At 33.5% G+C, this 23,784-nt stretch overlaps 1 non-coding gene across 1 annotated transcript; it reads left to right on the plus strand.

Annotated features, from left to right (window-relative positions):
* The first annotated feature begins 22,354 nt into the window (after nucleotides 1-22,354).
* Nucleotides 22,355-22,480, plus strand: LOC126016732 (U4atac minor spliceosomal RNA). Its single transcript, XR_007498485.1, has one exon. It is a non-coding gene; the product is annotated as a U4atac minor spliceosomal RNA (small nuclear RNA).
* Nucleotides 22,481-23,784: the final 1,304 nt, after the last annotated feature.

The following is a 23,784-nucleotide window of genomic DNA, read 5'->3' on the forward strand; positions in this document are numbered from 1 at the left end:
CCCTCATTAAATTGTTTCCTACTAAAGGTTAGTTCTCAGTTCTCAAGCAAGTTCTGTTTGCTGTTATGTGATATAACGCTTATTAAGTGGAAAAATTCTCAGTAATCATAACATTAATCATTCAATAGTACGTACTATTTCAATATGGCTAGTTTGCCTAAATTTACATTTACGTGGAATTATCTGCAGCTGTACCTCTAATATGCATGCGGTAAAATGCTAAATTTTGTGGAGAATTAATATTTTGTTATTGCTTTTCTTTTGGGGTTATATCCAAAGATGATCAAGGGATACTCTTGACTCTGCACTCAGGAATACTGTTTGTGGTGCTGTGGAACTATATGGAATTTCAGAGAAGGAAATATATGAGGATCAGTCACTTGCAAGAGAAATGCCGTACCCACTGGCTATACTATTACTCTGGCCACTTATATTGTCTTCGGAATTGGATCTTTTGTCTTTTACATCTCAAGTTGTTTTGGTGCTATCAGATAAATTTCTGGAAATTAACTCATTATTTAAGCCATGTGATAGCAATAGGAAGGTCATTACAGGCCTTTCTCATGAAACAAGGATTTAATTGGAACTCTGTACTCTATTTTCTCCTCATATAAATGTTGGATGTCTTGTTCTGTATCTGTACAGAACTTTTGTTTATCTTTTACAAACCTTAAACCTTGTCCAGTTTAAATCTATATCATTTCTGACAAGTGCAATATTTTCATTTCCTTGAACTGAAATTTAAATTACTCATAACCACATTTTTTTCTCTTAAACTGCACACTGAGGTTCAGTAAAGTACATTCTTTCAGTCATCAAAATTCTCTGCAACATTTTTCACTATCAAGATTCCCATAGGTTCTCTGCCATAGCCTTAAGAAAGTACAATACAATTTGACCTTTGCTCTTACATTCAATGTTTTACAATTATTTGAAATAAAGTCAGGAATCACTTTTTGCTCAGAGTTCTAAAATATTAACTCAGAGAACACACAAACATATAACAAACAACCTTATTTATTTTAGTGCTCTTTGCAACAATCACGGTCTGGGAACAACCATCATGGGTAAAATGTTACTCATCAATAAGAAAGGAAGAGAGCAGACTTATAATTTGGATACAACATAAGGATAGCATGTATATTAGAATAAGTTACTTGGATAAGTACAGGTATTTAATGATACCACATATATACTGTAATAAACAAAGTGAATGAATGGATAGTAATTATTGAAAATAAACTCCAGTCTAATAACAGAACTGAGGATAACAAGCAATGCAGGTATTTTAGAGAAAAAATAATAGGTTTGATTAGTAATAGGGCCTACAAACAAAGCTAGGGGTATTTTGGTTATTGAAGGCAGTGCTGACTTTTTGGAGATAATAGTTTATGCAATAACACCATTGTACAATGTAAAATTTTAATTATTCATACATGCACACAAAATAAATAAATCTAAAGCATTTAATTATGAATTTTAACCTGTAATGTCTTCTACAGTTCTTATATAGCAAGGTTTTATTATTTTCAATATTTCAACTATCCAAACAGACTTCTTTGCTATTCCTCATTTACCAAGACCTGTAGAAAAATTGCCCTAGACATTATTCTTCATGGACTATAATCCATCTAAATTATTTGTATTAATTTTATTTTCTTAAACAAATCAAACCTGCCCACATTTTTCCCCATAGGACAATGTTCTCACCACCCCCACCCATGTGCTTTTCTACTTGAAGCTACTGAAGTTGAACAACAAATAGCATTCGTTTGAATCAGTTGTTTGAATCACCTTGTGTTATTCCAATAGAAACAATCCCTACTAAAGATTAAAATGACATTTTAAATGAATGCTTTTGTAATTATGTTAGAATGTAAAATAATAAATTACTCACCTAAATTTGTCTACTTTGAAGAGTCCTGTTACCTTTCATGTCAACATAAATAATATTATGTGTAAATAGCACCTTTCACTAAATCACCTTATGTTGGAAACATCTGTTTGGAACTCGATAGAATCAATTTTCTGCACTGCATTCTCAAAGTTAAGGGTGTGATTCACTGATTCATTCTGTGTTAAAAAAAATATGCCCCTGAGTGTTATTATGGAAGACAAAATACTTGTGTCAGTGCTTTCCTTGCTGAATGACATTATGAGCAGTAGCAATGACACAACGAGAGGGAATGCTTGCGGTAAACCATGAGCCATATCAATTACATTTGAAAGTAAAATATTTCCAGTAATGAAGCATATTCGTTTGCAGTGTAAGTTATTGAGCTCCTCAGAGATGGAGATACCAAACCCAATTGTGCCCTTTAGGGTTCTTTAATCCTGCTAGCATATTTTCTTCTTGTCTTAAATAAAAATCCTGTTGCTTAAAATATTGACTGTCCTGACACATCTCCTTTTCTGAGACCATGAATCCTTTAATTTCTAACTAAAATTTAACATTAAGGTTTAATTTATGACAAGGAACTGTCAGGTATGTCTTTAATAAGACACTCAAAGGGAAATTAGTTCCAAGTGGTTGCCTTTATCTTTCAGAATGCAGAGTATTTACACACATACCCTTCTTATTCTGTAAAATTTTTTCATTTGCTGGGTGGGGGGGATTGGGAGGGGTTGGGTCACACACACTGAATCTCAGGAGTCACTCCTGGCTATGTTCTCAGAAATCACTCCTGGCTTTGGGGACCATATGAGACACTGGGGGGCGGGGTAGAACAGTGGTCTATCATAGGTCAGCAGAGTTCAAGGCAAACAGCCTACCACCTCGCCACTGCTCCAACCCTTATTATTTTGTTTGTTTGTTTGTTTGTTTGTTTTTCAGGCCACACCTGTTTGATGCTCAGGGATTACTCCTGGCTAAGCGCTCAGAAATTGCCCTTGGCTTGGGGGGACCATATTGGACGCCAGGGGGATCGAACTGTGGTCCTTCCTTGGCTAGTGCTCGCAAGGCAGACACCTTACCTTTAGCACCACCTCGATGGTCCCTCCAACCCTTATTTTTATTTATTTATATTTATTTATTTATTTATTTATTTACTTTTTGGGGTCACACCCTGTGAAGCTCAGGGGTTACTCCTGGCTATGAGCTCAGAAATTGCTCCTGGTTAGGAGGACCAGATGGGAAGAAAAGATCCAACCAAAGTCCATCCTAGATAGGCCACTTGCAAGGCAAATGCCCTACTGCTGTTCTAATGCTCCAGCCCCTAAAATTCTCAACACAAAATTTATTTTTGTTTTATTTATGTGGCATTATTTTTATTCTGTGTAGTTTTGTGAAACAGGACCCTATTGGTATGGAATGCTTTAAAAATTAACACTATTTTTCAATGACTTCCCTGTACAATAAAAAAAATCTTTGTGTCAAAATCATATTTTCAGTAGATCTTCTATAGTGATTTAAAATCATCATTACATAAGATTTTCAATTAAGGTGGTACAACTTATCATAATTTATTATTAGTTTTGCTAATTTCTTTATTAAAGTGAGGTTATTATTATTAGGATTAACTTAGGAAAATAACAACATTATTACTAAATGCTTTGTGAATGTAGTGCTTCCTTTTTCCTACAATGACTTTATTCAGAATTTCTTATTCATATGTCTCATGTCTGTACCCATGATATTACTGGTTAATAGAGTTTATGTACTGATGTTTGGCTGGAAAAATAAATGTCTATAATGGTTTGATTATTTTATTATTTTCTATGTTATTCTATCCTAGAGAATGAAGTAAAATTAACTGATAATAAATTATGTAACATTAACATGAATTGTCAACATAGAAAACATTGATATGAATGATTTTAATTATGTCTAAAATGTTTATTTCTCATTATCTTATTTTCTTTCTTAGAAAGTTTATTAGTAAAACATGACTATGCTTATCAATTATTCTCACAGAGTAATAATATTTGTTTAGGTCACATATCCTTAAAAACCTGTTTTCACAATCGTTTCAAGAAAAAGCAATATTGGGTCCAGAGTGGTGGCGCAAGAGGTAAGGCATCTGCCTTGTGTTGCTGGTCTAGGACAGACGGCTGTTCAATCTCCCAGCGTTCCATATGGTCCTCCAAGCCAGGAGCGATTTCTGAGCACATAGCCAGGAGTAACCCGAGTGTCACCTGATGTGGCTGAAGAGAGAAGAAGAGAGAGAGAGAGAGAGAGAGAGAGAGAGAGAGAGAGAGAGAGAGAGAGAGAGCGAGAGCGAGAGAGAGAGAGAGAGAGAGAGAGAGAGAGAGAGAGAGAGAGAGAGAGAGAGAAAAATGGACAGATGATTAAATTTTTAAAAATTAGACTCAGCACTTCAGCCCTTTGATAAGAGTGAGTCTCATGTACAATTTGGAACTTTTAGTTGCAAGGTGGAAATAGAGTTTTTTCCTAGAGGATTTTTATTCTTAGAAACAAAAGACATCCAGAGAGTGAGTGTAGGCTGAGGGCAGTGGAGTGTTGCGCTGAAGAAACCACTAAATGTGAAAGATCACATTTGCCAGATACCAAGAAGTCATGGTTGAGGCCCAAAAGATTGCAATTTGCAACTGGATAGTGTTTATCACATATGACATATATAAAGCAAAATGTAACACAAAACTGCCACAAAGCACTTTGACTTGTAAAACATAGTGACTATCAAAGGGAAAGGTGAAGACAATGGCAAGAAAGAGAAGTAGCTTGTTAGCATAAAAACTTTGGTGATATATGAAGAGGAACATAAACTACCAAGATTGTGAAAGTAAAAGTTTTTTTTATATTTCTAATATTTAATAAAGATACAAATGTAATGTATCCTTAGTAAATAAAAATGAAATACTTTAATCTTTTAAATTTTATTTTTGTTTAATGCTGTTTTGTTCTATAAATATACAATATAGATAAGTCAATATTTGCATGTTAATATGACTATTTTTTTCAACTTTACTAATTCAATAGAACAAAAGTAGTTTTTCATTGCATTAACTGTTTTTTTTTTTCTCCAAAAACTATTTAGAGATACATGTAGGACAAAATTTCTCTTGTCTCATCTCAGCCTTTATTTAGCTATTCAAGATCATTTATTCAATAATTGCTCAGTAATATTACTGTGACTATTTATTCTTGCTATTTTGCTTATTTACCCCTAGAGGCAGTTCTTTATCACATAGCACTTTCCTATAGCAAAACTAATCTATTTAGTCAATATTATATGCTTAAAGATAAAATTGTTTCAGACTCAATGTAGTTGAAGTAGAACATAGATAAATGATCTCAACTTCTGACCTGCCCAGTAACTCTTGAAATGATTCATATGTATTTCAAATGTAATTTCTTTATGTAAATATTACTTGGTGGAGGTAGTTGAAGTTTTTAAAGTCCTCCAAAATTTTTCTGAACTTCATATGCTTTCCTCACCTTTTATCTATTAAAATCAGCTTTCAACAGCAATTAAACATTCCCCATAACTTCATTCACTCCCACACTTTTTCTGTTTATTTATTTATTTATTTATTTTTTATTTTTTATTTTTTGCTCCCACACTTTTTCAATTTGGTCCATTTCAATCTTGCTACATAGTGTTGAAAAATATTCAAAGTATTACTTTGTATTCTGTTACAGAGGTGACATGCCTGTAAAATCTGAAGACATTAAAATAAATAAGTATATTGGTACTTTTATAAATAATTTTATACCTATTGATCTGTAAAAAATAATATAAAACGCAGTGAATTATAAATTTATTGAAAATTTTAAGGAAAATAAATCTATTAGCATAATTAAAATATTTATTCTAATTTATTAATATGTATTAAATTTTAAAAATGCAATAGAGAACCCTGGCATTTATTAGCTTAATAATATTTACAAGTCTAGCAACAAAAGGCACAATAAGTACATTTTCTATACCCAGTAGTATATATAAAAATGACAATATTTCTTTAGTGTTATCCTTGACCAAAATTATTCAATTTAATATGATTATTCATAGACATACTTTTTTATAATGGCTGTTCAGTGGCTTCTTTATTTTATATAGAACTATTAAAAATAAATTAATATTTATTGGTAGATTATAAAGTACTAAAAGAAATAAATGAGATTGTTTCTTAAATCATAAAATCAAGGAAAAAAAGCAACAAATAGTATTACTCAACCCTCAAAAAATAGCTCAAATAAAGATTATTAGGGATGAAGCTGAGTCAAGTATTCTCTATTATTTATATATTAAATAAGTATATTAAAATATATTATTTTATGATTTGGCATTTTATCATAGAAATTGTTTATCAGGTAAATAGTTAATACTATGGATGAACAGGTGAAAATAATTAAAAGTGAAATATTTTAAAGGGGGTAGGTCTAGGTAACACTGGACCCCAGAATGTAGTGAGAAGGGAAGAGGAGAAAATAAGTGATATGTTGCAGTAAAATAGTCAAATTATGGAGTCAATAACACAAGATCCAAAGTTTAGCAACTAAGATGAAACTGAGCCCGTCAAGGATGCAGGCTGGGGATGGGTTGAAGAGAGAAGACCTGAAAAACATGGAAAGAAAAATATTCTGTAGTGGATTATTGCTGGAAATTAAAATGTCTAAAACCCAAATCTGAATAACTTTATAAACCATAGTTAATGATGCTTTTAAAATGTAAACATATTTTTGTTTGGTATTTTTTTTGGGAGAAAAAGATCAAGATGTTCATACATTTGGCTCCTAACTCTGAGCTCAGGAATTACTCCTAGAGAGGATCTGGGAGCATATTAAGTATGTATATGGATAGAACCCAAGTCCACCACAGAATAGGCACAAAAAGAACCTTATCACTTTACTATCCCTCCAACCCCATTCTAAGAACATTTCTGTATGTTTAGAAGTTAAAAATGGGGCTTTAAAAAAGGTAGTTTACTTATTTATTCTAGTTATAATTCACTAAGTTTTTGGTCAAAGTATGTACAAAATCAGATTCTTTATTTGAAATTTTTATAAACAAATACAAATAAATTCATTTGCACACCTATGATCTATCAAAATGCTTTAATATGAAATTGTAGGCAAAATATATTATATCTTCTGTTCAAGATGTAGATGCTTGTCAATATGTGAACAGAGAAAGATCTGCCTAGCATGCTACTATTCTTTATTGAACCAATAAACTGGCCATCTAATGTATACTAAACTTGTGTTACCATCTGCTTGTTAAAAGACACTTTTATACAAGGTAAATGATGAGACCTTTCTTGATATTAAAATAAAAATAATATTCAGCAAGTGATGTCAAATAAGAACTTAAAATTAAAACAATCTATTTCAGATTTCACACAATCAATAAGAAACTCCAAAACTTACTAGATATTTAGTAAATAAAACATTGCTGACTTTGCTAAGCAAACCCCACAGATGGTATATGTTTTGTTATCATTTTTACAGTTTCTTGCCCCAGGTCAGCTGTATTGCAGTATTTATCTCCTGAATTGCTGCTTTATTTGAGAAGAAAAATTCAGAACAGATTTAAGGTAAAATGTCTTAATATTTGCCACACATTTTAGTCAATGACTAATAATTTTACCACAGTTGTAAAAATAATTTATCTAAATATTAGCTGAAAACATAAAACTACTTATATGCATCACTATACTATATTTAGTTTTAAAACTCCAAACAATAAAAACTAAAGGTATACTAATGAAGTAAAGAATCAAAGTTTTAATTTTGTTATTGATTATCTCATAAATTATTTATAAATTAATCTTTCTATACTTAATTTTTTATATTTTTTATAATTTTTTATATTTTTAGGTAAATTAAATAAAAATGATTCCGACTATATAACCATAAATTACAAGAAAGTTTTTCCTCTCTCAGGCTGATATACAATTTATATTTTCAACTAAGACTAAAGGAAATCATACAAAAATTATAAAAATTTCTATTTGAGTATCATTGAGTGTAGAAAAAATTATTGCAATTAAATTACAAATAATTTATATGTACATTTTATTTAAAATGGTTTGCCATAATGGCTTTTTTTGGAGGAGGCTATACCCCGTGACACTCTTGGGTTACTACTGGCTATGTGCTCTGAAATTGCTTCCGGCATGGGGAACCATATGGGATCCAGAGATCGAACCGTGGTCTATTCTGGGTCAGCTGTGTGCAAGGCAAACACCCTATCATCGCTCTGGCCCCACATAATGACTTATTAAATGGGAGTAGAAAGAATGGGTATTGCATGAATATATAATTAGATAAGAATATAGTCAGATAAGAATGAAAATCAGGGTCAGCATGATTGTACAGTGGTGAAGGTGATTGGTTTGCATGCTCTTGATCTAGACTCAATACTTGGCATTGTATATGATCTCCTAAGCACTACCTCGTGTATTCCTGAGTGCAGAGCCAGCAGTAACCCACATAAGCATTTGCAGTTTGACCCAAAACTAAAATAAAATAAAAATAAGGAATTTAGAAGTAGTATGTGGTAAAGTGAAGTGTAATAAAATAAACTGATTCAGATTAAAATTATATTATCAAATTAAGAGATATTCTATAAAAATGGTGTTATTTGATCTCTTTCATACCAAGTTAGTATAATTTATGTTTGTGGGGAAAAAAATCTACATAGTGGCATCATATATTAAAATAAGTGTTCTAGTATACTTAGATTATACTTCCTTTTGCCCCATTCTCTTAGATTATACTTTTCTTTTCTATATATATATATTTTGTTTGTTTGTTTGTTTGTTTTGTTTTTGGGTCACACCTGGCAGTGCTCAGAGGTTTCTCCTGGCTTTATGCTCAGAAGTCACTCCTGGCAAGCTCGGGGGATAATATGGGATGCCTGGATTCAAACCATGATTCTTCTGCATGCAAACCTTTATGCTATATCTCCGCCCCATATTATACTTTTCTAAAGCTAAGCATTCTAGAAATATTTGTTTGCTTCACAATCAAAAGATATGCAAAATTCCTTTTTGTATCCTGTAGTATACTCATGCAAACCATATCTTTCCATTCATTATATACATTTCAAAATGGAAACAAAGTTTTTATGAGTTGTTGATTATAGTACTATATTAAACTTCAGAAAGGCATAAGGATTGATTTCAGAATACATAGTTAACACATTATCCTACATTCATAGGACTTTGTGATATAGTGGCTCAGGTACCATTTGTTCATATCATCTTTCTCATTTCAAGTGAAACAATAATTAATTATACATAATAAAATATAATCCCACATTACTAAAATTTATTTTAATTTTACTCAAATTATCTCTAAATTGTGACTGGAAACTAATTCAACTATCTACTCAGCAAAATCTCATCATTCAGTTTCATTTCATATGCATATGGATGACAAGTTTCAAAGAGTAAAACCTAACTTCCTAATATAAAATATTCAGAGTTAATTTATTTGTTTTCAGCAATAACACATGTGTTAAGCAAACAACTCAAGAATCCAATAGGACATATTTCAAGCAATAAAATATATTGAGTTTGCATTTGCAACATCACTTTTATAGTTTAGAGTTTGCTACATCACTGTTCCAAATAATCACATTTTAAGCATCACTCTAAATCTTCCATCTAAAATTGTTCACAGATAAAATGCATGAGATTTGATAATAGATTGTAAATAAATGTAAGAAATTAAAACTAGAAAAATTTCAAATATGTTGGGTGTAAAACAATTAGGAATATTTAGTGGTTAACCGATTTTTACTTCCAAAGAATGCATGCCAATGAGGCATGTTGATGATATTGGAATTTTTTAGCACAAAGGACTAATTAGAATCAATGTAATTATTCTTACATTTTTGAAATACATGTCACCCTGAAGTTATGCTGTACATTAAATCTACTGATATAAATGCCAGTTGCTAGAAGCTATGTCAATGTATGGATTATGTGTTATCAATCACAAGTAGTTCTGTGTTTAGTGTCCTAAAAACATTAGGATTTCTATATTGCAGTTTTTTCAGGAAACATAATATAATTGGTCATGACTTTATTGAGAGATTATTGAAAATAAACCAGTTATTCATGATAATTTTCCATATAGCAATGTTCTGTCATATTTCATTACACAAATATGTCACAGATTGTATGTGACTTAAAGGAATTTGACTATTATATTCCTAAAAGGTGACCCCAAAAGTAAAAGCCAGATATTGGAAAAAAGTGCAATGTTCTCTAATTAATATACAGAATAGCCTTTCAATGCTCCACAAAACAGGCAAAAAATGCATATGTGACTGTAAAATTATAAATATACACATTTTTAGAACCTCAAAATTATACATAGAACTAATTTAGTATCAATAAACATATACATTAATTATTAAAGACATAACATGTACATAATTAAAGACAATAATTTTAAATATTTCAAAAATAAATCTCGTACAATATTTCTGAGCAATACTCCCATTTTACCATTTATCTTACACTCTTTTTTTTTATCTTACACTCTTGACTTGCATAAATGAGAGTAGTGTATTTTACCCTTCAAAAGACTTTGTAATGTTAATTCCAATATCTTTAAATATTCTTTTTTGGGCAAAAGTCAGCCATGATCAGGGGTTATTTCCCTACTCTGTGCTCAGAAATCACTTCTGGTAGAGTAGGGGACCCATATGGGATGTCAAGAATTGCACTCTGGTTGGCACCATGTCAGGTGAGTGCCCTACCTTTCTTTCTGGCCCCTTAATAGATAATAGAATTCATAAAAAGTATTGCAGTATTTTAGGCAGACACCAGCAACCAGCATATCACCATTTCTCATGCAACTGGTAACTGGGATGTCTCTGGGGGGAGGGGGGCTAGCTAGTTCAGTATATGACCCCTATACTGGCCCCTACAGCAAGAATATGGGACCCCCAAGCCAGGCATTCACAGCAAAGCCAGCAGCCAAGTCCCTGGGGAAGAAGTAGCCCCTCCCACCGGTCATAAACAAGTTTGCACTGGGTTCTGGGGTCCTTTCTCATCAGTCCTCATTTCCCAAATCGTGCTGGTGCACAGCTGTACTTAGTTTACCATGATAACACAATGCTCATAATTTTAGATTGTCCCTAGAAAGTAAAAGGAATGCCCAAGACCAGCTGGATAGTATTCCATGTGCTTAACTCCTCACAAAGCAGAACACCCTGCCCACCCCTGCCAGATATCAACCAGCTCCCAAAGTGAAAATATAGATTTCCTACAGGAGAATCACCGACACTCAGCTACTATTGACTCGATCTCAATGTCCCCTCTCCCTTCACCTCCCTCTATTTTTGGACTTTTGCTTGCTACCAGATTTGATGGCTGAGAAGCTCCGTGCTTGGTGATACTCTCTGATATTGCTGGGAGCCATCTTCCCTAGACTCTAAAAACCCAACTCACAGGTTGAAGCTGTGTTCCAGATTTTATCCTTTACTGCCCATTTCAAAAGACTTAAAAAGGACATAAACATCTCCTTTGATTATCTCTTTAGTTACATTCCTTTAATAAACATATCCATGACCGAATATCTTCTCATGTAGCAGTAATTTTCTCCATCCTCAGGATCTATTTACTATAGAATTCTAGTCAAAAAGTCTTTGTCTAGATGCCATGTAAGAATAAGGTTATGGGGATTGTTGATCTTGATAACTCGACCCCCCCCCATGTGCCAGTAATACCTTTTGATGGAAAATGGTGAATAAAGTTTGGCTTAGAAGCCACACATGGTGATTAGGATCTTAATAAAGCTGGGTGTCTCCTGAAACTTATTCTGACTGCTGTGGGTCATCTCCTCACCCTTACCCTGATACCTACAGACTAGCCAGGCTATAGGGGTTACAGGCAACCTGCTGGGCCGAGAAAGGCCTCACCATCCATGCACCACATTAGGACTTTATAATTAATATTTAATACAACAAATAATTATGATCAAGAGGGAGGTTTGGTCATAAGCTCACTCATATGAGCAGCTCATATGGAAAACTCGACTGGGTCAATACTACCTTCATGCTACATCTGCATTGCCTGGTCACAATGCTACAGGGGCCATAACATTGGATTCTAGGCCATTCCTGGTGAACAAAGGCCCTCTCAGAGTCAGATGGAGGAAGAGATCCATAGAAGCTGACAGAGTGATGGGCAATGGGAAAGGGCTGGATGTGAACCTTTAATCCAAAGCAGGTCCCTATTACAGGGCTCTTTACAGCAAAGAGACTCCTGCTCCTCTCAGATCACTGAAATAGAATAAAGAGCAGGAGCAGCACTTGCCATAAAGAACCCATAATTCCTTAACCTCGACATTTCACTCTCCAGAGGGAAGTTGGGATCATGAAAAAAAAGGCAGCCAGAAGGACATTTCATTCACCTTAAGAGAGGCCACTTGCACCTTTTAAATTGGTGGTAGATGCATGCTGTTTTTCATAGACCTGAAAACTAAAAGACAGTGACAGAGTCTGGCAACACTTACAGCTCTTCTGTTGGGTACTTGATCTGAGTAAAAGCAGCAACTCTTCTGTTGGGTACTTTATCTGAGTTAAGGCAGCGAGTGATGGAGTCACAGTGATGGCGGGAGTGGGAGGTCCCCGTAGTTGTCTATGGTTCTCAGTTTCTTCAATATTTTCTTTTTATATATATTTTTTATTTAAACACCTTGATTACATATATGATTGTGTTTGGGTTTCAGTCCTGTAAAGAAAACCACCCATCACCAGTGCAACATTCCCATCACCAATGTTCCAAATCTCCCTTCTCCCTACCCAACCCCTGCCTGTACTCTAGACAGGCTTTCTATTTCCCTCATACATTCTCATTATTAGGATAGTTCAAAATGGGCCGGGAAGGTGGCGCTAGAGGTAAGGTGTCTGCCTTACAAGCGCTAGCCAAGGAATGGACCACGGTTCGATCCCCCCGGCATCCCATATGGTCCCCCCAAGCCAGGGCCGATTTCTGAGCACATAGCCAGGAGTAACCCCTGAGCGTCAAACGGGTGTGGCCCAAAAACCAAAAAAAAAAAAAAAAAAAGGATAGTTCAAAATGTATTTATTTCTTTAACTAAACTCATCACTCTTTGTGGTGAGCTTCATGAGGTGAGATGCATGATGCTTATTCAGATTTAGAATGTAGGAAAGTTTATTAGAAAGTAAAGATGAAGGAATTTCAGTTCCCAATGTGGTAAGAAAATTAGTGAAGGACTATTTTGTGGGGTGGTTTATGGGAAAATTGATTCTTTGTGTAGGCTTTAAAAAGGTTTTTTGCATTTCTTTACAAAGAATGCAAGGTCCCAGAGTGATTTGACTACTGTAGTTGGTCTGTAGAGTTTGGTCTTTTGCCTTAGGCATTATCCATTGTCTTATTTCCTTGGTGAAACAGATTTTACTGCTGATAAGGTGAAACTGAGGCTTCTTTTTCAATCTTATTTACATTGATATGCATTTTTGATTAAAAAATATATATTTACCCTGAATATATATACATACTTATATAATGATACATACTTTTATGTATTCATGTATGGGTTCATATGGTTGTAATTCTGTTTGGGTTCAAAAACTGGTTGTTTTTTTCTTTATGTTTTCTTATTTGCTCTTGAAAATATTTGGAAATAAAAAATTTCTGGCCAACTGAAAAGGCCCTATTCATATTTCTAATGTAATACTTGCAAAGAAATTAATGTGAACAAGCATATTACCTCTGATTTTGTATATTACACATCATCCACAATTAATATTTTGAAATATTTAGAATAATTGATTGTACATATGTTGAAATATTTTAGAGATCATAAATAACTCTAATATATCTTGAAAATATATATATTTTTTATCATGAATCTATATTAAAGTTCTTTTTTTGTTTGTTTGTTTTTGGGTCATTCCCAGTGGTGCTCAGGGGTTACTCCTGGCTGTCTGCTCAGAAATAGCTCCTGGCAGGCATGGGGGACCATATGGGACACCAGGATTCGAACCAACCACCTTTGGTCCTGGATCGGCTACTTGCAAGGCAAATGCCGCTGTGCTATCTCTCTGGGCCCTATATTAAAGTTCTTATTATGATCTCTAGGGAAAGTTAACTGAAAGCAATGAACACCACCTATATTATATATTAGAAATAAGTAGTTTTATTACTAGACTAACAATTAGCATTTATATCACTAAAGGGTGTTTGTGTTTCTTGTCTATGAAGATGGAAGAATTATTATGCCATGGATCTTTCAAACTTTCAAATTCTTATCACTTTGAAATTATAAACATTGAGCTTTAAAATAAAAAATTTTGAGGGGCTTTTGAAGCCATGGAAAGAAGTGTTCTAAAAGTTGCTCTTGATTTCACACTCAGGGATCATACCTGGAGAGATTTGGGGGCCCTATGAAGTTTTGGGTTTTCAACCCAAGTTAGTGAAAAGGAATAAAACCCATGCCAGGTTTTACTTAGGAAAGGACCACATGTTCACAAGCTTGCGTCTAGTGAAAAGGAAGTCCCGCCTTCACTCCCACCTCACCCAATGATCCGCATTATCGTGGCGGAAGCCCTACCTCACCAATGGTCTGCGTTATTGTGGCGGAAGTCCCGCCTTTACCCCTACCTCACCAATGATTTGTGTATCGCGGCGGAAGTCCCGCCTTCACTCCTACCTCACCCAATGATCCGCACTATCGTGGCGGAAGCCCTACCTCACCAATGGTCTGCGTTATTGTGGCGGAAGTCCCGCCTTTACCCCTACCTCACCAATGATTCGTGTTATCATAGTGGAAGCCCAGCCCTCAAGGAAGTGGCATCATTCTACTTCCTTCCCCTCCCATTTCCCATCTTATATAAGGGGGAACCAGCCGTAGCACGAGGTCTTTCTGGCTCTGCTCTGTTGGGAGGAGGCTGTAGACCCTGGTACCAGAATAAAAGAATCCACCTGAGCGTTTGCTTGAGTTGTTCTCCCTTCATTTCTCCTCGACGGAGCAGAATTTGGAATCCTCGGACCAGACATTAGCAGTATGCAAGGCAAACAGTACCATATTACAATACTGTTACTCTGGCTTTAAAAGAAAAATTTTAGGCTAAAATATCTACTCAGCTATAAATTCAAAAGAAACACATACTACAAATTGAATTGCAAATATGCAAAATCAGCTTTCTGAAGTATTTGTGTGCATTATACTTACAAAGGATTTTACTGGAAGTATGGGGTCCTAACATTTTACACCCCACTGAAGAACAAGTCATTATTTAAGCAAATACATAGCATTGGAGGACTATCTTGTAATATAACTCAGTGGATATAGAATGATCCATTGTTGAGTGAATATATAGTTCTGTAGTCAGCATTTTTACTGCATTTCTGGTTCCTAAAGTTAATACTTGACTTACTGCAAATAGAGAAAAACTCTTTTCTCTGTATATAAATAGATTTATTTTAAGTCAAGAATTCATTCTATGAATGCTAATGGGGAAACTAAAGCCTCTAAGAGTTTTCTACATAACTTTTCTAGATTGAACTACTTTAATGAGTAGAAAGAAGTTATGAAGTAAATGTATTTCCCAAGATCACAAATTTATTTTAGAAAAATAGCTATAGGAAAAAAATATCCATGTTTTGAATGGAAGAACACTGAAGGAAAACATATGTTACACAATGCCAGCCACTTAAAATTTCATAAGCTCATTAGGTGATTGGTATATTTGTTTTTCTAAGAATCAAACTTAGACATGCTATTCGAATATTTAGAGGCTTTTGGTATGCCCTTGGCAGTCAATGTTGGGAGTGTTGAGGGGTGAAAAGCTAGTCCTGCTCAGAGCTTATTTTAGGATTTGCATTCAGGGAAGAATCAGGGTCAGGCAGGGGCAAGACAAAAATCCCAGTCATTGTACTTTATCTCTTTTTCTTACTTACACTTAATAGATTCTCAATTGCAATAAATAAACATAGATGGCTGGAAATGGTCTGAAACAAAGACTACATTGTGTCCAATATTACAATGTGATAATCCATATTGTGATTTTGTTTTATGATTTCTTAGGAGCTGGTCCACACTCAGAGTTTCCCAGGAGCAAATTCTGACCTTGTGCTTGGGAGTCTCTATTATGCCAGGATTAAACCTAAATCTCCCTTAAGCAAAGCACCTTTCCTCCATTGTGCTAACTCTCAGGAACATGCATGGATCTGAAGTGACAGTAGAATGTTTCTTCAGTGACACCAACACTCTATTCAGTTGTAATGCAAACAAAGGTATATTTCAATGCAAATATCTCTTATTCACATTTTGAAAGGTGGGACAGGATTCACAAGTGCTATAATTACTACTGAAGCTTTTAAGTTGCCTATACTTATTACTTTCGCATAGATTTGCTAGGTTTAAAGAATCCGCTGTCAATTTTGGAGCAAAAGGGGGTGGAATAATCAGTGATATTTATGAGAAGAACCAACAGGATTGCTTTGATGATTTATTTATTTTTCAAGAACATAAAAAGATTCTGTAAGGTGTCATACTATGTTATTAATTTTTATTCTGAATTGCATTTTCTTAAAATCTTTATAGAATGATACTAAAAGATGCAGATGATACATTGAGCCAAAGAAATACTTTTCTGCACAATTATAAATATAAAAATGTTCTTTGCTCCAAAGTATTTATATTGATAAAAAATTTGATAAAAGGGTTTCTTTTTCCTTCCTCTATAAACACAGTTTCTAATACATAAAATGTGTTCACTATATGCTAGGCTTATTCTAATTTGTTTCATTTAGTTAATTTAATCATCAGTATAATTATGGCAGAAGTTCTCCGTACTTCTATTTTGCAGATAAAGATTTTGATGATGAAAGAGGTTATAAGTCTGCTCAGAACCATGCAAGTAAAATAGTTTTGACCCAGATTATTAACTGTGTTCAGCAGATTAATAAAACAAGCCATTATCACTGAAGCACATGTATTATGGGTTGGAGACTGCCTGGAATCAACTAGTGCAATATAAAAATAAAATTCTAAAGTAATTTTTAAATTAGGGGCTGGAGTAATAGGACAAAGGTGGGATGTTTGTCTTTTATGCAGCATCCAATATAGTCCCCCACACACCTCCAGGAATTACCTCTGAGCAAAGAGTCAGGAGTAAACCCTGAGCACAGCTAGGTATGACCCAAAACTCCCCCCCCCCAATTAAATTAAAATGCTTTTTATTTTAATTTATTTTTCTTGTTGTAGTTGGGGGTAGCACACCTGTTGACACTCAGGGTTTTCTCCTGGCTATGCACTCAAAAATTACTCCTGGCTTCGGGGACCATATGGGATGTGGGGATCAAACCACGGTCCTTCCTAGGCTAGCACTGGCAAGACAGACACCTTACTTCTAAAGCCACTGCTCCGGCCCCTTATTTTAATTTCTTAATTTCATCAAGATATTTTGGATTATTTGGCTTTTATTTTCCACATATTTTCAAATACGTTTTGCCTTTCTTTAAGCACTAACCAATATAAAACCCATCTCTCAACTCTAACTGTCCAGTCTCTGTCCTAGCAAAAGGTGCCACTCTTCTCTCCAGAATCTCCCTTCATATGATTAGAAGGCACATTTTATACCCCACTGATGCAAGGCATATAAAAATTTGGAATGAAACAACACATGAACATCTATCACTAAAATTAATAAGTCACTGAATTATAGAAAAAATGCACATACCACATATCTGATAATAGTTTCATTTAATATGTAAGCTTTATTTGTTTGGGTTTGTTGGGTTTGTCACATATCTGATAATAATTTCATTTAATATCTAAGCTTTATTTAGGTTTGTTGGGTTTGCCTATTGGGTTGATTCATTTTGGTTCTGTGAGGAGGGTTTATACAGTGCTAGCTATGAAAATTGCAGTTCCTGTATTACAGTGTGTGCACTCTACCATTTGAATCATCTCCTGAGATCAAGCATCTTCTATTTCTCCCTCATTTCTTATTCTACTCTCTCACTTGAATTTTCAAATTATTCATGTCTCTTCATCTGTTATGCAATCTAAACAGAGCTATAGTCCTCAAATTAACACTGAATAGGAAGATTTCTGCAGTTAACTCCAATAGGAACATCCAAGTTTAATAGAGTTCATGAGTAAAGACATTCTCTCCACATTCACTTACTCAATTTGCATTACTGAAAAATTTTACTCTGTAGAGATGTGAATTTAACTAGATATGTACATTTTATCTTTTGTTTTTTGCTACAACATGATTTAAGGAGGGGAAATCGAAAAACCCTTCTATGTTTTCCATAGGAGTAAAATTTCATAATAAATATACTTTTATACAAATACCTTTAATTTATTTTAATCATTATCAGTGATAAAACTATTTACAAAATTCTTAACTACATGCAATCATCATTCCACCAAGCCCTTAAGAGTCTCTGCTTACCTCCAACATTTTATTAAGGACTCTTTTAGCCTCTTTCTGTGTAAGCTCAGTCCAATGGAAAAAAAAAATCTAGTTCTTTTTAAATTGATAAAATATTTTTCAAAAATAGTAATATTTTATTTATTAATAGCATATTTTCCAGCGTATAAGACGACTTTTGAAACAAAAAAGTCAACCAAAAATCAGGGGTCATCTTATACGCCGAGTATATCCCAAAAAATATTTCAATATGCTGCTAAACAAAAATTGTCTGAATATTGCCACAAAACGAATTTTCCAACTCGATTCTGCATCAATCACTGCAAGGCTGTTCGGACCGCCTCTCTAACTCAGCCAATCCAAGCAGGCTTTTTATGCATGCAAATTAGACAATGTTCTGGACCCGAATCTACACTGTAAAAAGTCTGCTCAGAATGGCCAGAGTCAGAGAGGAAGTCTATTACAGTATAACCTTTGAACCTTTGCTTGTTGTGATTGGCTCACTGTGGTACATACAGTTGCAGCACAGGAAAGTTCTGTCTGATAAGGTGAATATAGGCCTAAACCTATGTTTTCACTGCAAAATTAGGGGGTTGTCTTATACACCCAGTCATCTTATACGCCGGAAAATACGGTATATAAATGAAAATCATACTAATATTAATTCTATGCTGTAACATATTAAAATCTACATGAAATAGATTTTACAAATATAAATGAGGACAATTATTTCAAAGGAAAATTAAAGTAAGCTTATATTATATAGATTTATACTTTAGCCTAAAAAAGGAAATACTGATTTATATTATGAAGTTTCATAATATATTTTAAGTATCTGTATAAGTATTTTTAAAAAATACCTTTTGATCAATAAATAAAACTTAAAGCCACTAAGAACATTCAATTCAAAAGGAACTAATTTGCTATTAAAACATTAACATTTCTTAATAAGTTATTACTAAACAGGTACCTATTTATCTAACAAAAGATAATTATAAGCATTAAGGTTAAAAGTTATATTCTATGCCAGGTGCTGAGTAGTTAGCCTTGTCTATTAAAGGTATTTCTTTGGACCCAAGTTACTTTTTTTATCTTGATGTTGTTAATATTCTGCCTTTGCTTTTAGCTTTAGTAATCTTGAGTACAATATATCTTGAAGTGTTTCTCTTTTTGTCTACTTTTGCTTGGACTTTTTGGGACTATTGGATCTGGGTGCCTATGTTCCTCAACTCTAGGAAATTCTTATCCATTATTTATTTAAAGCTATTGGTTTTTCATCAACTTCACCTTTTTGTTCTCAGGTACACTGATAAATCTTAGATTGTTTATCTTGAACTCTATATAGTTCTCTAGTGAGTGGCTCATCTATTTTTAGACTTTTTCCCCCTCCTATCTCCTCTTGTTTTCTTAAAGTTTCCTGGATCAAGTCCTAGAGCTAATTTACTCAGCTGCTGTTATTCTACTGCTTTGACCTTCCATCAAATTTTTAATATCGCCAACCATGATTTTATTTGTCATTCACAATTGTGATTTTTCCTATCTCCACTTTCATACTGTACTGTTTTTATCATAATATATCTTCAGCATATTTGAAGATTAGAGTATCTTTCTATTTATATATTTTACAACCGATTCAAACAAAGATATAGAAAATAGCAGAAACACACATATATGGGGTGATGACATGGTTACTACATGCAAATGTTGTAAATATTGAATATCAGTCATGGTAGAATAAAAAAATCAATAGGATACAAGATACACAAATAACTTTTAGCATTGTAATTTTCATGAAATTAATATTGATATGCCATCTCTTTTTTATTTTCTTTTTTTATTTAACCAACTTTATTACATACATGATTGTATTTGGGTTTCAGTCATGTAAAGAACACCACCCATCACCAGTGCAACATTCCCATCACCAATGTCCCAAATCTCCCTCCTCCCCACCCGACCCCCGCCTGTACTCTAGAAGGCTTTCTATTTCCCTCGTACATTCTCATTATTAGGATAGATCAAAACGTAGTTATTTCCCTAACTAAACTCATCCCTGTTTGCGGTGACCTTCATGAGGTGAGCTGTAATTTCCAGCTCTTTTCTCTTTTGTGCCTGAAAATTATTATTGCAAGAATGTCTTTCATTTTTCTTAAAACCCATAAATGAGTGAGACCATTCTGCATCTTTCTCTCTCTCTCTGACTTATTTCACTCAGCATAATAGATTCTATGTACATCCATGTATAGGAAAATTTTATGACTTCATCTCTCCTGACAGCTGCATAATATTCCATTGTGTATATGTACCACAGTTTCTTTAGCCATTCATCTATTGAAGGGTATCTTAGCTGTTTCCAGAGTCTTGCTATGGTAAATAGTGCTGCAATGAATATAGATGTAAGGAATGGATTTTTGTATTGTATTTTTGTGTTCCTAGAGTATATTCCTAGGAGTGGTATAGCTGGGTCGTATGGGAGCTCGATTTCCAGTTTTTTGGAGGAATCTCCATATTGCTTTCCATAAAGGTTGAACTAGATGGCATTCCCACCAGCAGTGGATAAGAGTTCCTTTCTCTCCACATCCCCACCAACACTGCTTGTTCTCATTTTTTGTGATGTGTGCCAATCTTTGGGGTGTGAGGTGGTACCTTATAGTTGTTTTGATTTGCATCTCCCTGATGATTAGTGACGTGGAGCATTTTTTCATGTGTCTTTTGGCCATATATATTTCTTCTTTGTCAGTGTTTGTCCATTTCATCTCCCCATTTTTTGATGGGATTAGATGTTTTTTCTTGTAAAGTTCTGTCAGTGCCTTGTATATTTTGGAGATTAGCCCCTTGTCTGATAGGTATTGGGTGAATAGTTTCTCCCACTCAGTGGGGGGCTCTTGTATCCTGGGCGCTATTTGTCTCTTAAATAAGAACAAAAATAGTAGATTTGCAAGGAAAAGCTTGAGATAACTTTTTCCAATTAGCCCTAATAAAATAATAAATTCTGTTTATGTCTGAATTCATTCCAACTCTGTTGAAGTGAGAATTTTAATGAGGAGTTTTGAGGTCATCTTTACAGTCTGTGCTGACTCTGATTCCTTTTCTGCCCTTTCAATTGTTTTACATTAAAAAAGAAGATACTTTAAAAATGAAAATCTTAACTTTCTGTTACTTTTAGCAAACAGACTTTATAATGAGTGAAGAATAAGACATCATATTAGGAACACCATGACATAAATTGTAATGTAGTCTGATACATTCTAACTCTTGATCTATAAATAAGTCGAGGAGAAACTGAAACTTGCCTTTTCTAAAAGAATCCAAATATGCCTTACTTAACGACCAAGTTCTGTTTCAACCACTTGGTCTTTAAGGGAATTGGTTAAGTGAGGAACTGCATGTACTGTATACAGTAGTACAGTATATGCATAGTACTTGACAACGCACTATTCTGAATAAGTAAAATGACAAGAAAGATCAAACTTAAAACTTTCACTTGTTTTAATTTGTATAGTTTGTGTAATTTACACACAGTACTGCAATGTATTACAGAAGATAAAGTTAGTACAGTATATACATTAAAGCACCAAAAACCAAGGTACTGTACTGTAGAGTGTACAAGATGGGAAAAGGATATTTAAAATAAAATAAAATAATGGTGAAGAGACGGTTGTAAGTACCAGCGGTCACTAAACGTGTAAGTTGTTACAAGTGAGGAGTATCTGTACAATGAAATATTACAAGACTCACTATAATCTCATTGAAAAACAGGTTTATTTATTCTCCTTTAAGTCTGTGTATTCTTAAAAAACACCTTTGGCCACTTAAAATTATACTATTATGCCTTAGTTAGCACTATGATTGGCTAAGTCTTTGGTATGCAACATGTTTGTTTTAAAATATTAATAGAAAAACTATATTATTTTTTAAATCTGAAATAAAGTTAAGTTTATTAAATAATTTTAAAAAACCTATTTTATATTATGGGAAATATAGGGTTCAACAGCTTTATTAGAAATGTATGATAGTCAACCATCCTTCTCTTGGGGTTGTGCTACTGTCCAATGAACGTCTAGTGAGGACAGTACTGCTAACGCCTGAACAACACATTCACATCAGCTAGAGCTTTACTTTATCTTGGTGTAATTTTTGGAAAAGTATCATGAACACCTCCTGAAGAGAAAAACAAAAAGAAAAAAAAAAGAAATGTATGATTTTCTTATAAAAGTAAAAGTGATTTTTGTCATAGTTTGTCATAAGAACCACAATTTGAGTATTTTAATAGATATTTTTTATTATAAATTTAAAAAAATGTTATTTGAAAAACATTATACCATCAAGAAGAATCTTTCAGAGTTTTTCCTAATAGAATGTTAGAATTCTAATAATAAAAATTAATTTTATTTAATTAAAACAGATTATTGTAACAAAATCATCAGATATTTGTTTATAAAATAAAAATTTAAACAATTAATTTTATATTAGAAAAACTGGGAGCAGCAATTGTATGCAGAATCAACTTCAGGAAGTAGGTTTAATAAGAGCTAAAAAAAGCTTTGTAAAAAAGTTAATTAATTTGTATATTCTGACTTCTGTCAAATATCTAAATCATAATCTATAATATTTTATTTGGCAATCTATAGAATTTTATTTGGCTTCTTTGATGCAGACAGAAAAAATGAGGAAGGCTTTGGCAAATAGATGTTCTTTTTTTAATAATATATATTTTTTATTTTGACCAAAGTGGCTTACATATCTTTCATAAAATTGTTTTAGGTAGATATTAACATTGAATCAAAAGAATTCCCATCCCCAAAGTTGTCCTCTCTCCACCCCCATCCCCATTCTGAATCCCATATCCCCCACCCTCATCCCCTGGGCTGCCAGTACAAGTGATCCCCTCTGTGTCTAGCTTACTACTTAGTGATCATACAACTGTTTGGGCCTGGTTCCCTCTATCATCTCCCTCTCTATATGAGGGCATGGACTATATAGTTTAGGTTATGTGGCTTTGTTTGAAGAAAAGAAAAACAATAAAAAATGGGGTAAAAATGGAATAAGCTGAAAATGGGCGGAGACCTTCTAGAAATTGATATTTTCCTGTCTCATAAATAGTTTTTGAAAAAAAATAATTGTATAATTTATTTTGAATGTTAATGTAGGGAAAAATCATCATATGAGCAGAATACAAGGTAGATGAATAGGTAAATATTACTCAGTATGCTCACAGGTAAATTATTTATATAAGAAAGGAAAGGAAGAATGGAAAGGGAAGTAGAAACATGAAGAAAAAGAGAACATGTGGAAACTGCTATTGATAAAAATATGTTTATTTATCAATTATTTTATGAAGTAAATAAATTATAATAAAAATAATATAATTTTATATTTTTATTTAGGAATATTTTATTTTAAGAAGCATGGATTTTTAGCATGCTGGTGACTAATAGGCTATTTTAGT

This window comes from Suncus etruscus, chromosome 8, assembly GCF_024139225.1.
Source record: "Suncus etruscus isolate mSunEtr1 chromosome 8, mSunEtr1.pri.cur, whole genome shotgun sequence".
Taxonomy (NCBI): Eukaryota; Metazoa; Chordata; class Mammalia; order Eulipotyphla; family Soricidae; genus Suncus; species Suncus etruscus.